This window comes from Chiloscyllium punctatum, chromosome 48, assembly GCF_047496795.1.
Source record: "Chiloscyllium punctatum isolate Juve2018m chromosome 48, sChiPun1.3, whole genome shotgun sequence".
NCBI lineage: Eukaryota > Metazoa > Chordata > Chondrichthyes > Orectolobiformes > Hemiscylliidae > Chiloscyllium > Chiloscyllium punctatum.
Window position 1 is genome coordinate 54,162,256 of NC_092786.1, and position 15,389 is coordinate 54,177,644.

A 15,389-nucleotide genomic window follows, 5' to 3' on the forward strand; every position below is an offset into this window, starting at 1 on the left:
GAAAGAGAGCGAGCGCGAAAGAGAGCGAGCGCGAAAGAGAGCGAGCGCGAAAGAGAGCGAGCGCGAAAGAGAGCGAGCGCGAAAGAGAGCGAGCGCGAAAGAGAGCGAGCGCGAAAGAGAGCGAGCGCGAAAGAGAGCGAGCGCGAAAGAGAGCGAGCGCGAAAGAGAACGAGCGCGAAAGAGAACGAGCGCGAAAGAGAACGAGCGAGAGCGAAAGAGAGAGAGCAAAGGGGGAGAGAGAGCGCGAAAGAGAGAGAGCGCGAAAGAGAGAGAGCGCGAAAGAGAGAGAGCGCGAAAGAGAGAGAGCGCGAAAGAGAGAGAGCGCGAGAGAGAGAGAGCGCGAGAGAGCGCGAAAGAGAGAGAGCGCGAAAGAGAGAGAGCGCGAAAGAGAGAGAGCGCGAAAGAGAGAGAGCGCGAAAGAGAGAGAGCGCGAGAGAGAGCGCGAGAGAGAGAGAGAGCGCGAGAGAGAGAGAGAGAGCGAAAGAGAGAGCGAGAGCGAGAGAGCGCGCGAAAGAGAGAGCGCGCGAAAGAGAGAGCGCGCGAAAGAGAGAGCGCGCGAAAGAGAGAGCGCGCGAAAGAGAGAGCGCGCGAAAGAGAGAGCGCGCGAAAGAGAGAGCGCGCGAAAGAGAGAGCGCGCGAAAGAGAGAGCGCGCGAAAGAGAGAGCGCGCGAAAGAGAGAGCGCGCGAAAGAGAGAGCGAGAGAGAGACAGAGAGAGAGAGAGAGAAAAAGGGAGAGAGAGAAAGAGAGAAAAAGGGAGAGAGAAAAAGAGAGAGAGAGAGAGAGAGAGAAAAAAAAGAGAGAGAAAGAGAGAGAAAGAGAGGGGAAGGAAAGGGAAGGGAAGGGAAGGATTTACTACTGAAACCTCTAAGGAGGTGAGAAAATATTTTTAAAAAGATATTAATCAACTTCACTTGAATCAATGTATTTAGTTACCATGGGATGACAGTTAAGATCTCAGACTTGTACCAATTGTCTAATTCTCATTACTAGCAACGCTGGGAGAATGCAGAACAAATAGTTTGCAGAACTTAGTTTGAAGTTCTGCTAACAAAACAAAAAACTTATAAAAGTTCTGTAGTGCTTTCTGAACTATAAATGTAATGATTTTAAGTTTCAAATAATGCTCAAGAGAAACTGGAAAGATGGTATGAAAGATGTTAGTCTCTTATTTCAAGGCATCACACAAAGCTGCAAGGAACCTTTAGCCAAGAACAGGACAGGAAACCAAGCTTGAGTTTTAAAGTTGAATGCTCCAACAGAAAGGAAAGATGGAAGGACCAAGACACACTAAACTCCAGTAAAACACAAGAATTTGGTTTGGTAAGTCTTGTTTCTGAACATTAAAAGTCATATTTGTAATTGCATGTAACTTATTACAAGCCTGGTTATCTCCTTGAAACTACTTGAACGATTCAATCTTCCCCAACCATAGATCTCTAACTAACCAGATAGCTTTTAACTATTGTTAAGCCCATTCTTTTGGCTATGCTGCAGTTTCGCTCAATTGCTGAAGAATAAATGCTTCTGATTCTGGTGCATCTAACTTAGGAACTCTTAATAAAAACAAGACATTGTAAAAGAAGGCTACAGTCAAATTGTACTTGATCTGAACTACAAATTACCAAAGTGATTCATAACACTGAAAACAGCAACAAAACTTCACCTAAAGACTTCTGGGGAACGGGGTATCAGCAATGAAATAAGGGTAGAGAGAAAAGAAAATAAGTGGAGAAGTGTTTTTTAAACTCTCTGAAAAGGGAAAACTATAGAGACAAAATGCTTAATCTTTTCAAGAATGTGGCTTACATTAGCGGAGTTATTCAGTCTACGAGAATCCCCATGTTCCTTACAATTTTCTTTGAAGGGGGCAGATTACATTTGTTTGTCTGTGCCCAGTGCTTCAGACTAATGGCAACGGATTTATTGAAGCTGGTAAAAAGAAAAAAAGACAAACCAATTTATTTTCCAGGACTGTATCTAGATGACGTTAAATAAAAATCATAACTTGGGGTTGAATTTTGTTTGCAAGCCCATTGAAAAAAAACAAAAATAAAAAAAATTTAAATTTTTGTAAATATTGGCAAAAATAATAGAATAATTAAGAATATTAAGGATTGACATATGAAATGATGGGCTGTGTATTACGATTGACACAAACTCCATGCAGCTTTATCACATCCTAAAACTCTACATCTTCCTCTAACTCTATTGGAAAGCATTTTTCAGAAAATTATATCCAAGTTTTGAGATAAGCTGACCATGCACAAGTCTGTCTCATTTTGGTTTTGAAAAAAAAACTCTTCAAAACCATCAGTTAATTTTCCCTTCCTTACATGGGCTACAGAATCTGCTAGCAAGCAGCTAGCCTCAAAATTGATCTCAGAAAGGTCTTTGTAAGGACTTGTGGTCTCAAAGAAAGTGGCTTCCATGCAGCTCCACCTCAAAAGAACCCTCTGTCATATATTGTCTAGTATAATGCTGTAATCTAAAATGGCTTTAGCACTGCCGAAGACTTGCTAGCATTTATCAATGAGATTCAAACTATCCACAAATTTCAGATCTTTCAATATTTGTATCCCTGATTGGGAGTTGACTTCAACTGACTGCCAGGTTTATGCAAAATTACAAGAGAAACATATTTGCAGATAAACTTCTGATTCAATTTAATGGACAGATTTTTCTCCTTTCACAAGGATCTCTTCACTTCTTGAAGGCACAAATTCATGCTGGGTAAGTTAGAAACAAAAACACCAACCAACCTCCAGTAACTTCCCAAGAGGTCAGTCTTCATATGCAAACCCAATTGGGGGATTTTGCATGCAATTCAACATCCATCACATAGATAAATCCAATGCTGTCCTCACTTGCCATCCACAGGTAACCTCCAACTGAAATCAGTGGACAGTTATCAAAACTCATTGCTGAATTTTCAAAGGACAAATTGGGCTGAAATGTCTCAAAATACCTATTCCTTTAGTCAAGCCCATTACTTGACCTTGCCAGCCTTTAGCCCGAGAATTGGCAAGTTAAATCCTGTTCTAACCTTCACTTCTTAAAGAATCCCTGCCACTTTTCTTCACTGAATCAAAGTGCCAATATTAATCGCAGTCCCTCTAAGTTTCAGAACAGTTATCTGCAAACAACAGGCATCAAACTGTGGATTCTCTTGGGCTGTATTGCACAAAAACAGATATTATCTCAACCAGCAAAACAACCTTGCTTTTCTACACTATTAACAGCACAAAGTTTGAAATTCAGAACTAAGCCAGTTTCTTCGGCAAATAAGTTCCAGACTGAACATTTTGTTTATGTAAAATAATAAATACAAACATTTGTAAAGTTTGTTTCTGAATCATTTTTACTGACTGAAAACAGGCAAAGACATAAAAAAGTTAACTGACAAATATTGAATATCAATTGCCAATTTACTAATGGCAAGGATGGGATTGTAAAAAAATGTAATACAGTTCTGATATTCATGAGAAGCTGGAAAGCAGCAATTTCCCAACCTACCGTGCTGCCACTAGTTATTCAGAGATCTATTTTAAGCTACCATAAAAAAAATCTGGAGTGCCTGCTCTGTTTTACAGTTGCCATTTCCATGACAACATGGAGTGAAACACGATTTTACAGCAAATGTACACTACACAGATTAAATCTGATATGGATCGAGAAAAACGAAGCTAGCTCAAATTTAAGTATTAAGCTTCTCCCTGCAGCTTGAAGAGATTGTGAAGCATGTGGTAACCTTCTCTGACTATTGCCTATCCTCACTGCTTCCACTAATCCTAAATATTTGCATTTATATAATAGCAAATGCCTATTGATCAGGGAATTTTCTGATATGCAACAGAAAACCAATGCAAAAGCCAAACCTAATCAAAGCTTGTGGGTGGCAATGAGCAGATAAAAAGTTAGGCAAAGCAAATGTGAGATGGCATGAACAAACAGTAAAAGGATTAAAATAAACGAATGACTTAAAAAAAAAGGTAGAGACTCGAAGCAAATATTTGACTGAACCACCACAAATTCGGGAACCACCTAAAATATGGAATGGGAATATTCATGGAGACTCTTGGTGCTCATTTCCATCATTACACTCTACCATATCTGGACAAGTACAATGTTGGGCAATGAGGTCATTATGAGGACGATATCCTTAATCTCAAACATGGTGGAGCTCAGCATATGCAAAACAAAAGGCTATAATGTCTGCAAGTGTCATGAGTCAAAAATATAAAGATGACCATTATATATAAACCTTTGCAGATATTCCTGGGATGCAGATATCTAGTCAATTCTGTTAGTGCCAAATGATATTCAAGAACAATTGACTTTACAGGGAAGAAAAGAAGATTGACATTGACAATACCCCAGCATTAGGGCAACAGGGCGGCTCAGTGGTTAGCACTGCTGCCTCACAGTGCCAGGGACCCGCTTTCGATTCCCACCTTGGGTAACCGTCTGTGTGGAGTTTGCACATTATCCCTGTGTCTATGTGGGTTTCCTCCGGGTGCTCCGGTTTCCTCCTATAAGCCAAAGATGTGCAAGTCAGGTGAATTGGCCATGCTAAATTGCTCATAGCATTCAGGGGTGTGTAGATTAGATGCATTAGTCAGGTGTAAATGTAGGGTAATAGGGTTGGGGAATGGGTCTGGTGGGTTACTCTTCAGAAGGTCGGGAAAATGGCCCGTTTCCATACTGTAGGGATTCTCTGATTGTACAAAGGACGGGTGCACCTGAGCTAATCAAGCCTTTGCAGTACAGATGATAAAGGCATCTGAGAACATGAAAGATTTCCCAATGCAAAATAACTCCAATCAATTAAAAGGTAAAGTCACTACAGTACTTTCAGGTTAAAGGGCTGCCCTCTCATTAGGGAGATATGATTAGTGGTGATTTAACCTTGCTTCAAGTGTGGGAGAGATTGAGAAAGAGAGCCCTTTGAATCCATGCTATTGGCACTACTCTGCATGACAAAACAGCCATGCAGCAACTGAGCTAACCTCCCCTTCTCCAAAAAGTCTCTTCCCAATCATCAGTAAAAGCCATACAGGTATTGTCAATACTTTCAAAAGCATGGATCGGAATTAAATGGTTCATTCTACTGGGTGGGCAATGAGCAAAATTTAAAATATGAAATTTTTGCATTCCGTGGCATAAAATTTAATTTTGCACAGTTGGATTCACAACAGGCAAAACTGACAAGCATGCTGAGACCCACAATTCTGATATTCTGGTCTTAATATGAATAAATAAAATGATGCTTTGGGGAATACTGGTGAGTGGTTAGCTTTCAATGTCTACCCCTCACCACCATAGATTGGTACAATCATGATAAGCTGTAACCAATGCAGTCTTATCAGAGGAAGACATCACAGGCTTGTTGCACAGTAATTTTTCTTGTAGGAGTTACTGAATTGCAATTCGGATCAGCACTTTCTATGCAACCTTTGTAGCCTAAAGTTAGGAATAGAAGCAAGGCATCACCATCCTTGCTAAATCCAATTAAATCAAAGACCCAAGTTCAGAATGTTTTTTTAAAAACTCCTATTACTCAACATTAAATCAGGCAATTGACCTACAGTTAGACTATTGCCCTTTTCTTAAAGGCTAGTATAAGCCTTCTACATTCAAGATTTGAAATAAATACATACCCTGCTCTAAGAAAATTGCCAAACAGCAAACATAGCCTCCTTCCTTTCCATTGTGAAACATTTCTGATCTAAACAAAAACATTTCAATTATCCACTTGTTTATGCCCATTGTGCTAACAGTCAAGTGTCAATTTTCCGTTATATACACAAGCGTAAAAATGATCAGCGGTTTTCCATTTCCATGCAGATTAAATTTCTGAATGAATCTAATGAGCAGCAGTAGAAATATTTATAAACTGGCTTCTACATGCGGAGTCTATAAAAATTTGGTCAAGTACAACATTGCCTGGCATACAGTTGGAAATTGGTGTTATCTGTTCCTTAAAGTAAAAAAGTTGAAATTGTTGTTGAATAGGTTCCAATCGGAAAAATTTAACTTGGGCGTCGGGCAGCATTGGTACACTCCAGGGTACTGCACAATAAGTCAACAAATCTAAGTTCCCACACAACATCCTGGGCTGTTTAAAAAGAGTAGTTGCACCAAATGATGTGTAACCGAGTCATATAAAACAATGTATCAGGTTCAGTCTCACTTCGTGTGGAGTTAACCAATGTCAAGATACATAGCAACTAGATTTGCTAGTCTCGATGCTTTTGAGTTAAAGTAGAAAAGGGGAAATATCAAAGTTCTGGCTCTTGAGCACAAGTTAGTGATTCTTAGATTAGATTAGATTTCCTACAGAATGAAACAGGCCCTTCGGCCCAACATGCCCACACCAACCCTCAGAACAGCAACTCACACCAGACCTATTCCCCTACACTTACCCCTGACTAATGTGCCCAAAACTATGGGTAATTTAGTATGACCAACTCACCTAACCTGCACATCTTTGGACCATGGGAGGAAACCAGAGCACCCGGAGGAAACGCAAGCAGACACAGGGAGAATGTGCAAACTCCACACGGACAGTCGCCCGAAGTGGGAATTGAACCCGGGTCTCTCTTGTAGATTGATTTTAAGGAGGCTAGATTATGGACAATGTCAAACCTCAAAGCCTGTTTAAATGTACACATTATTGGAGACCAACTGTCATTTACTTGGTGTCACCTCGCGGACCAACCAAATTGTCCCCAACCCCTCTACTGCTGTCTTCATTAAGATCAGCAGCAAAAACAGAAATTTGTATATTATTTATTTGTGGGTTGGAGGGAAACTTGCAGGTAGTGGTACTCCCATGTATCTGCTGCACTTGTCTTCTAGATGGAAGTGGTCATGGATTTGAAAGATGCCATCTAAGGATCTTTGGTTAATTTCTTCAGTGCATCTTGCAAATAATACACAATTCTGCTACTTAACATTGGTGATGAAGAATGTGGTGCCAAATAGGTTGCTTTATCCTAGATGGCATCAAGCTTCTGGAGTGTTGTTGAAGATGTACTCACCCAGGGAAGTGGGGAGTATTCCATTATACTTTTGGACTTCTGCCTCGTAGACTGTGGACAGGGGAGTCAGGAGTTTAGTTAATGGCTGCAGTTTTGTGTGTTTATGTGGCAAATCCAGTTGAATTTCAACTCAATGGTAACATTAAGGATGCTGATAGTGAGGGATTCGATGTGGTGGTGGTGGTTAGATTCACTCTTATTGGAGATGGTCACTGCCTGGCAGTTGTGTGGTGCAAATGTTAGTTGCCCCTTGTCAGCCCAAAAGTGGATATTGTCCAGAAATTCTTGTATTTGAAGGTGGACTGCTTCAGTATCTGAAGAGCCATGAATGGTGATGCTGTGCAATCAATCAGCAGACATCCTTATTTCTGACCTTATAATGGAAGGAAGTTATTGATGAAGCAGCTGAAGATGGTTGAGCCTTGGACACAACCCTGAGAAACTCCTGCAGAAATGTCGTGAAGCAGAGATGGCTGTCCTCCAACAACCACAGTCATCTTCCTACATATAAGATATGATTCTAAACAGCAGAGAGTTTGCCCCCACTACTCAGTGATTTGAGTTATACCAGGGCCCCTGATGTGCACACAATTGAATGTGGCCTTGAAGTCAAGGTCTGTCATACTCACCTCATCTCTGGAATTCAATTATTTTGTCCATGTTTAAACCAAGGCTACAATGAGGTCAGGAACAGAGTGGCACTGGCAGAACCCAAACTGGATTTCAGGCTTTTTCTAAGCAGGTGCTACTTTATAGCATTTTACTGATGATCGAGATTAGACTGATGGGGCAGTAATTAGCCGGGCTGGATTTGTTTCGCTTTTTGTGTATAGTACATACTTGGGCAATTTTCCACATTGTTGGGTAGACTCCCTCAACACCTACTGCAGACCCAGTCTAGCAGCAATGCCACTTGACCAGCTCAATCAATCAATCACTAATGCTGTTGTTGAAACACTTGCTGAAGGACATGAATCCCCTATTCAAAATACATTGTGCAGCTGTGCCACGCTCAGTCCTTCCTCCAAGTATTGTTCAACATGCATGAACTGTGGCAGATACAAAATGTAAATAAAAAATGTTCACCTAATAAAGCAGACTTCAGTATGAGCACATTACTTGAGCATGCAGTATCTCACTTACATGAGGTAACTATCAAAGCACCAGTGCCAGAAGTGAATCGCACTAAACATCAACACAGCAGGGACAACACTGCGATCACTCCTGGAATCACTAAGTAGGGCCATGCACAACCCCAATCACCATCAAAATTAACCACGTACACAATATCATGAAAATTCAATTATAGTCAACAATGTTGATAGCTTTGCAACCAGTCTGAACAAATTAAAGGAATTATATACACCACAGACGATTTGACATCTATAAATTTTTTTAAAAATCAATTCTAAGGATATTTGTCCAATCATATGCAGCTGAGTGTCAGCCATACAGCATGCAGCATAGAAAACTAACCCTTTAGTCCAACTCATCCATGCTAACCAAGCTACCCAAATCAAACTAGTCCCACTTGCTTGCATTTTGCCCATTTTCCTCTAAAGCTTTCCTATTCATGTACCTTAACAAATGTCTTTTAAGTATTTTAACTGTACCTGCATCTGCCACTTTCTCTGGTAGATTATTCCACATATGAACCACGGCTCTGTGAAAAAGTTGCCCCTCAGATCCTTCTAAAATCTTTCTCCTCTCACCTTAAAAATATGCCCTCTATGTTTGAACTTCCCTACACTAGGGAAAAGACATTTGCTATTCACCTTATTTATTCCCCTCATGATTTTACAAACCTCTATAAACTCATCCCTTAACTTCCTACATTTAATGTAATTTCACTGTACTACTACTTCTTTGCCTGATTCATATTGTAGCAAAAACAGTAACAGCTGCTGGACTTTTATAAAATAATCCCACAAATACATCCAGGGGTTTAGTTACATATTGGATCACAAAAACATGCTGCTCACCATCTATGCCTAAAAATAAAGTGAAGTTAAGCAACTGCCTTTTTCAATTAAGCAATCAGAATGATCAAAATCTGAGAGTTAATGAAATACTGTGCAGGCACTGCTCAGCAGTTCTACAAAGGTTACACAGATCAACTATGTAGTTTATTGTTGTACCGTGGGAATTTCTTGCAAAGTCCACAACACCAAGCCACTCGTTATAGTTCTATTGCAGTGTGTTTGTATCTCAGGTCCTCTGAAGGTTATTGCATCTCAAGAAAACCTGACATTCAGTCCAAATGCGCTTCATAGCTCAACCAAAATATAAACTTCAAGGCCTGAAAATTAAACATTTGAATTAATTTGTGTACCTCAAAATCAATCTCACATCATCTTTATAATTTATAAAAAATCTCCCAAGCAAATTATTAATATTTCACCTGTTGTATTTTGAAACATTTCAACACTTACAAAAGGTGCTGCAAATGTTAATGCACCACTAATAAGCAGCAAGTGGAAGAGAGAGAGTTAAATAGAAAGGAAAGTGTCATTTGTATTTAAGGAGAGGATTTGAAACAGAGAGGTAAAAAAGTGTTATATGATTACCACCACAAAGCTCGAATAACTTTTAATTAGTTGATTTCAAATAACTCATTTAAGTGGTTAACCTTTTGCCCATATTACAAAATACCTCTGTTGCAAAAACTATGAAATAGGTATTTGCAGTTACTACAAATTCAATTTCAACAGCACAAAGCTAAGGTGTTCTTAACACTGCAGCTCACATCTTGTATGAAAAATGCAACTCACAAAAGGTAAGTTTAAGCTCATGGAACATATCCTGATTATTTTCAACTTCATCACAGATGTAAACATTATACCTCAAACACAAATTGGTAAATTTCAACCAAGTGCAGTACACAGCTAGTGTATAGTCAAAAAAAGAACAGTTTGTGGTTTGACGAAGATGAGAATTTTGATGTTAGATTTTTTTTAAATCGGACATAGAATTAATTGAGTTTTAAAATAACAAAATGATTAGGTTGTTTTGTTTAGAATGCTGTTGATTATTTTAGAATGTCATGGATCTCACTTACTGTGGCAGAATTTGTTGCAAATGTCAACATGTGAGCTGAGATTTCAATGTAGGATTTTGGATGCAAATTGGACTGAAACATTCTCCGTGAGATGGAAGCTCTTAATCAAAAGATTCCGTTTTTAACTCCGTGATTACAAATCATCAATTAGACAAGAAAAGGCCTCAGAAGAAATGAGTCATTGTAGAATGTTAAGCTAATACAGTATAGCAGACTATATCAGTACAGTACAAGTACTACTGATTGCCATTTTTACTTGTATCTTTGTTTGGGGCTCCCCTCTCCAAAAAGAGTCATCTTCTTCTCTTATTAGATCATAATTCTCTGCTACTGTAAAGTGATTTCCCATCCATGTTTCTTTTCCTGTACATTAAAAGGTGGTTATTTCATCCTGAGCAACACTTCTCAGCACAGTACTGAGAATATGCAGGCAGGGAACGAGTTAAGTTCTGAATTTTGTGAAAGATCAGGTTCAGCTGAGCATGACTCAGATCAGATCAGAACTTACAGTTAACAATGGGGAACTGGAGTCAAGGGTAATGGGTTAACAGGATGGAAAAGCAGTCATTATGTAGAGCCATTTGACAATTTTGGAAGCATTCAGCATGCAGGGTCAGTTAACAAGGGGAAACATAGCCATTGTAAGAATCCAGTTAACAAGGTTAAGAACAATCATTGTATAACAGTAAAGTGCTTTGTTTCTGCTATTGATATTCGTTGATTGTAACGATCAACCAATTAATATGTACGTTGCCATATCTGGATGCGCCTCCCTGTAAAATGACTATATAGTTCATTGAGAAACTGCTGTTCCAGAGAAGACAGTGAACTCATGTTTCTGTGCACATGGGGCGATCGTTCGCTCTCCCTCCAGGGCCTGGAATAAAGATGAAGGAGTAAAACACTTCTGGGTCTGAGCGCCTTGCTCTTACTGAGGGGGGAAACGGGACGACAATACACATCAGGTCAGGATCTTGATGGAATAAGAGATGAAAAATGGTTCCTTGCAATCCATCAATACTTCGCATCGGCACTCCAATGCCACAGACTCAGCTACTTTATTGATCTGAGATAATGAGCTCAAAATTACTCAAATTTTGTGGAAATTAATTGCATAAAAATCATGCCACTTAAGACAGTGGACCATCTACGGAAATAAAACAAGATATGGAGCAGATAGTTGACAATTAAATCTTGTAATTCCATTTCAATTTAATGCTCATTTCGTGCTCTCCTGAAGACACCTACTAGGGGTCTTGATAGCCAGTGCCAGTGAAACTGTTCTCTATGTCAAGAGGTTTAGATGCTTTTCGTCATTACCTCACCTCTTTCTTGATTGTCTTCAACATCTCAAGACAGGAGTAACTGTTTTGTATATCCAGCATCAGCCTAAACTTCTGCAAACTGTCCCAAACTGAAAACAAAAACCTACTTTCCAAGATAAGCAGAAAGGATTTCTGGCATCTCCTATTCAAAGCCTAACACATTATTTACTTTGTTCACTTAAACTGCTCCAATGCAAACAAAACCCTATTATAACCAGTCTATAACACTGCTTTAAAATAAATCACTATGGCTACAGAAATACTCAAAATATTAGTGAAAAACCCTTTTCAGCCATACAGATCAAAACCCATATGTCACTAACTCATTTAATATCACCTAGTATTCTCTCTTGGTTTGAACAAAGCATAATAGTTGTGCAAATTATTTCTACAACTGTGCAAAAAAAAGCACCTCATACAATAATAGACAGGTGTGTGTAATAATAGGGAAAAATACAGTTGTTGAAGATGCGAGAAACTAAAGTTAGTAAATGCATCATATTGAGTGTACCAAGCTCTAAAGAAAATCTTAATTCAATCCATTAACCTGCCTCATTCAGATCCACGTATAATTATTATTTAATGAAAGGAAATTGCTACATAAAAGAACATAGGAAATAACAGGAGGAGGAGGTCATTCAGACCCCAGAGCCTGCTCTGCCAAATCAATTAGATCACTGCTGATTTCCTACCTGAACACTGTTTTCCCATACAGTCCTATATCCCTTTAATGTCTTCAATATCTAGAATTCTACCGGTCTATCGTGAACCTCAAATAATTAAACTCACAGACCTGTGGGGTAAAAAATTCCAAAAGATTTACCACTGAGCAAATAAATTCCTCATCTCAGTCCTAAATGAATACCCCGTTATACTGAGACTGTGTTCCCATGTTCAAGACTCACTAGGCAGGGGAAATAACTCGATTCTGGATTAGTGGTGCTGGAAGAGCACAGCAGTTCAGGCAGCATCCAAGGAGCTTCGAAATCGACGTTTCGGGCAAAAGCCCTTCATCAGGAATAAAGGCAGTGAGCCTGAAGCGTGGAGAGATAAGCTAGAGGAGAGTGGGGGTGGGGAGAAAGTAGCATAGAGTACAATGGGTGAGTGGGGGAGGGGATGAAGGTGATAGGTCAGGGAGGAGAGGGTGGAGTGGATAGGTGGGAAAGGAGATTGGCAGGTAGGACAAGTCCGGACAAGTCATGGGAACAGTGCTGAGCTGGAAGTTTAGAACTAGGGTGAGGTGGGGGAAGGGGAAATGAGTTTGATCTAGCCTGTCAAGGTCTTTAAGAATTTTGTACATTTCAATAAGATCACTTTTTATTTTTCCAAACTCTAGAGAATACAGACAGGACTGCTGCAATCGCTTATACCCTGCCATCCCAGCAATCAAATCAGTCTGATGAATCTTCTTTGTACACCCCTATGGCAAGTACACCCTTCCTTAGCTCCTATCAAAATCTCCTTGAAGACACTTTACACCCATCTCACATATCTTTAAGAGATCAGTAAACTGGGAATTAAGATACTGGTCTTCATATCCAAATCACTAATACGCATTGTGAACAGCTGGAATCTACCCAGTGATCTTTGCCATATCCCACTAATCAAAGCCGGTCAACCCAAGAACGTACTATCTACTTTCGCTTCATCAACCAAATCTCAATCTATATCAGTAACTTCCCCCCATAATTTCACACACGTTAATTGTGTTTACTAATCTTTTGAGCAGATCCTTATCAAAGGCCTTCTGAAAATCCAAATGCACCACATCCACTAGTTTTCCTCTATCTATTCTGCAAATATCCGCCAAACTCCCAACAGGTTTGTCAAACATATATTTATGCAAGGAAAACATACTGACTCTGCCCAATCCTACCATTATTATTTACCAAACTGATAAGAACAGTTGCTGATCTTTGTAACAGATTTGAGCACTTCACCAAACACAGATGTCAAACTAATTAGTGTAATGAAACAATTTCCGGTTTCCATATCCTTTCCTTCTTAAATAGCGGGGTCTGCCTTCCAATCTGTAAGAGGTTTTAAAGAAGCTATGAAATAGCAATAATGACCACATAATGCAACCATGTATCTCCAGTCACCTCTCTTGACATGCTGGGGTGTAATGTGTTTTAGATGGAGGTCTACCCAGTAAAATTCACAATTAGATTATTTAAATATTTAAAAATCCCCCATTGAGGGGATCTATCCCCTTTTTGGCCTCACGGGTTTTGAGAAGATTTGTAGCTCAGGTTGAGGTTCTGGATGTAGGTTTGCTCACTGAGCTGGAAGGTTCATTTTCAGACGTTTCATCACCATACTAGGTAACAGCTTCAGTGAGCCTCTGGACGGAGCAGTGCTGGTGTCTCCTGCTTTCTATTTAGATGTTTGGGTTTCTTTGGGTCTGTGATGTCATTTCTTGTAGTGAGATCATTTCCTGTAGTGATGTCATTTCATATGGTGACATCATTTCCTGTTCTTTTTCTCAAGGGGTGGTAAATAGGGTCCACGTCAATATGTTTGTTGATAGAGTTCCTGTTGGAACGTCATGATTCTAGGAATTATCATGCATGTTTCTGTTTGGCTTGTCCTAAAATGGATGTGTTGTCCCAGTCAAAATGGTGTCCTTCCTTATCTGTATGTAAGGATACTAGTGAGAGAGGGTCATTACCAATACAGATTCTCCTGCCTCTCTCCGTAATGGGCACACATTTGTCTTTGATATGATTATAGAAGCTTTTACAGTAATTTTTTTTTCTGTTTTTCACTAATTTATTCTGCCAACTTCTTTTTAGACAATTTGTTACGATTGTATCCTCTCTAGATTGACAGGTTCCAATCTGCAGGTTCTGCTACATGAAAGCTGGTGGTGCATGAGGAAAAGTTGGATGAATTGTTTGAAGGTTTGTTCATTCTTTTCAACTCGTCGACTTTATACTTGCATGTTCTCAACAACCTCTTGATGTGTTGGGTGTCAACTTGAACTTACCACCATTTTTGATAGCCACAAGCCAAAGATTCAGTTGCAATGTTTTGAAACTACAGAGATACTGAGCACATCCCTAAAGTGAATCCACTCCTGAATGTCACCTGCTACAGTGCAGTATCTGCTACGGGTCTGGTCAGGAAAGCAGGAAAGAGATATAGTTTACTTTTCTCACCACTAAAGTTAGAGGATTGCTGATCTGATGGTTAAATCCCAAAAATGAAGTACTGAGGTGTTTATTGTAAGCACCTGATTCTATAATAAATATACAGCTAGACCTTTCCCTGCATTCCAGTAAAATCTGACCTAGTCAAACTTTGTTGCACATGCAAATTTAATACCGTATTGTGCATACACCTTTTCACCAAAAACAAATACATGTTTAACTTAGTCCAATCAAATCCTCAAAATGTAATTATGAGAATTTCCTGAGGAAATATTTTAATTATCCTCCAGGCTAATTTAGTCCATCCATATTTTGCAAACATTCTTTTCTAAGTCATTTTGAAAAGAATATTTTAAAACTTATTCACCCTTTTTCTTCTCTTCTGATAACACCAAATCTAGCCATAGTTCCACAAGCAATTAACAGACTAACAATGCCTCATTCACTTGGTCATTCTTCACACAAAGAGACAGTAAGAGTCGGCAGACTATTAAACTGTGTGCAGCACACCAAGCACGTTTTTTAATCCAGATGCACACCTTCCGGCAGAGGACAGTAATTAGCAGTAGGAACCAAGGCTGGTGTTCTCACTTCCTAGCCTAGAGGTGCAAAGGCCCATTGCAATAACTCCTATTGTCATCCCACATAAGCTCATCTTAGTCACCAGGGACCAGGGATCAACCTCTGACCTTCTGTAACCTTGAGGTTTAAACATATGGTGCATCTGCCTAGCATCTCCCAAGCAGCTCATTCAGCTATTCATTGTAAATTTTAGAAACTGAACTTCAAAGAAGAGGTTTTACTTTTGTCCCA

The 15,389-nt window shown here is 39.5% G+C and overlaps 1 protein-coding gene across 6 annotated transcripts in view; it reads right to left on the reverse strand.

Annotated features, from left to right (window-relative positions):
- The window catches only part of LOC140469051 (E3 SUMO-protein ligase PIAS1-like), a 146,596-nt gene that overhangs the window by 111,411 nt on the left and 19,796 nt on the right, over window positions 1-15,389 (reverse strand). For 2 of the 6 annotated variants that reach the window (XM_072565269.1, XM_072565266.1), the window contains exon 2: window positions 1,808-1,930. The exons of the other annotated variants lie outside the window; for them this stretch is intronic. The gene's annotated coding sequence lies outside the window, so the exon portion shown is untranslated. The remainder of the gene's footprint in view (window positions 1-1,807; window positions 1,931-15,389) is intronic. 6 annotated transcript variants of the gene reach the window in all.